Source organism: Solanum pennellii, chromosome 4, assembly GCF_001406875.1.
Source record: "Solanum pennellii chromosome 4, SPENNV200".
Taxonomy (NCBI): Eukaryota; Viridiplantae; Streptophyta; class Magnoliopsida; order Solanales; family Solanaceae; genus Solanum; species Solanum pennellii.
The window spans coordinates 23,816,350-23,820,060 of record NC_028640.1 but is presented as its reverse complement, the minus strand read 5'-3'; positions in this window follow the sequence as shown (position 1 = coordinate 23,820,060).

The window sequence follows — 3,711 nt, the reverse complement described above, 5'->3', positions numbered from 1 at the left end:
GAGAAGCTAAAGAATCAACTAAGAAAGGAGTTTGAGATGAAGGATTTGGGTGAGGCAAAGAAGATTCCTAGCGTGGAGATAAAAAGAGATAGACATTCAAAGAAACTCTATTTATCTCAAAAGGAATATTTGAAGAGAGTACTAAAGCGATTCGGTATGAATAAAAAAACGAAGTCGTTTAGCACTCCGCTTGCTCCTCATTTTAAGCTTAGTGATGCTATGTCACCTAATAATGAAGCTCAACGAGAATATATGTCAAGAGTACCATACGCTAATGCTATTGGTAGCTTGATGTATGCAATGGTTTGCACAAGGCCAGATATTTCACACGCTGTTGGAGTTGTAAGCAGGTACATGCACAATCCTGGAAAGGATCATTGGCAGGCTGTAAAATGGATTCTACGGTATATTCATAATACTGTAGATGTTGGTTTGGTTTTCGAGCAGAAAGATAGTCAATATCTTGTTGGATATTGTGACTCGGATTATGCAGGTGATTTGGACAAACGAAGATCAACTACTGGTTATGTTTTCACTATTGCAAATGCACCAGTTAGTTGGAAGTCTACTTTGCAGTCAACAGTTGCTTTGTCTACCACTGAGGCAGAGTACATGGCAATTACAGAGGCTGTGAAGGAAGAAATTTGGCTTCGAGGATTGCTTAGAGAGCTTGGTGTTGGACAAGAAGAAATTACAATATTTTGTGATAGTCAGAGTGCTATTCAATTAGCAAAGAACCAAGTTTATCATGCAAGGACGAAGCACATTGACGTCCGATATCATTTCATACGAGAAATCATAGAAGATGGTGGAGTCATAATGCAGAAAATTCATACTACAGATAATCCTGCCGATATGTTGACAAAAGTGGTGACTGCAGTCAAGTTTCAACATTGTTTGAACTTGATCAACATTGTTGAACATTGAAGATTAGGGTTGAAGACACAATCAAAATTGTTGTTGAGAGAAAGTTGAAAATGGAGAATCTTGCCAAGGTGGAGATTTGTTAAATTTGACAAGATTCAAAAATGGATTAATGAGAAGATATGGTAGTTAGGAGGATAATTCTTCATTGGTATAAAAGTCAAGATAGCAACTTTTGTAGGTGAAATTTAGGTGAACCATAAATTGATTTCACAAGGTAAATGTTGACATTTTGACATATTGTGATGTCATGGATGACATCAATAGGAAGAATTTACTCCTATAAATAGGTAGCTCCTAATTCATTTGTAACACACCTCTCACTTGCCTTCTCATCTCCTAAGGCATTTGTTCTTCTTTCTCTCTTGTAGTATTTCACTTGTACTCTTTTGGAGTGAAATAAATATTGGTTGGTTGTGTCCGAGGAGTAGGCAAAAGAAAACAAAAGTTTGCCGAACCTCGTTAATTCCTGGTGTTCTTTCTCTTGTTGTCTCATTTACTATTTATTAGCTACCTTTAGATATAGTAGTTGTGATTCCATCACTCTCTATATATTCGGCTTCCGCAACATTGTCAAGTCACAGAATCTTGTATTATGTTTGCTATGTTATAAGTTTAAGTTTGTGATGAGTTTTTTTTAATGTATTGTGTTTATTTTCTTTTCGTTATTGTTTTGAATTCTATAATAAAGGTTATACATTATGTATAGTTTAACTATGAAATAAGGGAATTAGAAATTTTTTATGTTCAAAAGAGGGATGGTATCACATTTGTTTCTTTTCTTGTAAGCTCAAGTTGCCAATGTAAAACGTCAAATGTTCCTACTTTTCTTGCTGATCCTTTTTCTATAATCCCATTTAGAATGTTTTCTTTGAATTTTAGAATTGTCGGCTTTACATTCTCCTTTCTTTTGGTTTAGAAAAATTGAACTTTTTAAGACTTAGGAAGATTGACCAACTTAATAAAATAAATGAGCAGTGCCTTTTGTTGTTTCTTTTCTTTAAATGTTTACTATGTGAAATTTGTTGTTCTATTATGCAGTAAAGTATGTTATGCAACTTCGAATACCTATCGTTTGTCTGAAGGATGCCAAGACTTTGGGATTTGGATTAATATGAACTCTGTTCGAAAATTTTATTATTTATTCGCTCGTTGTATAGCCTCATGAATTGGATAATATGAATTTATCAAAGTCCTTTGCATATGAAACGTCAGAGCTTACATATTTAGTCCTCGTTTATGCATCACAACTTTCATAGCTAAGTATAGGTAGAGAACGAGCTTTTGTATAGTTTTTAAAGTTTGACTTTGTTACACTCTTCAAGAAAGATATACACTGACTCTATTACACTTACCAACGAAATATATGCTCATGTAATGTGTTACTTCTCTATTTAATTTGATATTGTTGTTTGAATATTTACTAATCTTTATCTCTTCGTTTTCTTGTGTTTCATGTATAATTGGAGGGTTGGAGTTTCCACTTTGAAACTCATTAATTGCATAAGATATTAGGCCAACAGTAAATTTGAAATATCGCAATACTTGGAGTCTTGCAAATTAGAAGTCAAATATTTCTTAGTCTTGCCTTTCATTGTTTTAATAATATTATTTTGAGATGTTAGCTAACCTTTACTTACAAGTTTGGATATATTGCTTGTTTTTTATTTTTGAAGTTTATTTATGTATGCTAACATTATATGCTTGTAATTAGTTGAAACAATTTTAGAACCCAAAGATAACAAAAATATCTTCTTAAAATGGGTTGGCACTTCACACTTTTTTACCTACCACAATCTTTAAGGCCTTTAAAGTTGAAACATATCATGTATGCCCAACTGTTTGCCAAATAAATTTAAGAATAATTTATATGCTAAAAAAACACCCTCAGAAATATGTTAGGCTAAAATAATTAATTTTCTTATATTTTGAAAATATGTTAGGTTAAAACAATTACTTGTCTTGAAATATATTTTGGGAGTTTGGCGCTATGTTTTTATGAATAAACATGGCATAAAAATTTTTAGTTATAAAATAAGTCCCAAGACTTTTTTTTATCACCTCTTTATAAAATATATTGGCTACCCTTTTTTTTAAAATAAAAATTATTTTCAAATATTGCCAAAATATTTTAATCTTCTAACATGTCATTTCAAATTTTAGATATATCAACAGGTTCAAATACAAGGTACAGACATATATCTATATATATATATATATATGTCAAACATATAAAGATATAAATTCTATATTTTTCTTTACATAATATATTTACTATTTTTTTTTTTACTAATACGATTTCTTTATTTTATAATTTCCTACATTTTACACATATTATTTTAAATATAATCTATTGTTAACTTATCTCATGTATATATATATAATAAATATTCATATGTTTTAAACAAACTTACATGTATATACTATGCTTTGTAATAAATATATTTAAGATCACAAACTCTATAAAATATTTTGACATCTCGTATCATTATTATATATATATTCTAAAAAACTACACTATATACATTTCATTTAAATTATACATTACACATTACTACACATTTACAACGAACTACTATTCTATTTTTATTCCACGTGTTAATAAGACAATTAATTTTCACAAATCTAACATCTATAATTTTTGTAAGTTTATTATGATAAAACTACATATTTTCTTACATATAAATTTATCATACATTTGAGTACATTATTTATTTATTTTTACCACATAATAGAAATACAACCATTAAATCTATTTTATAAGATATATATATATATATATATATA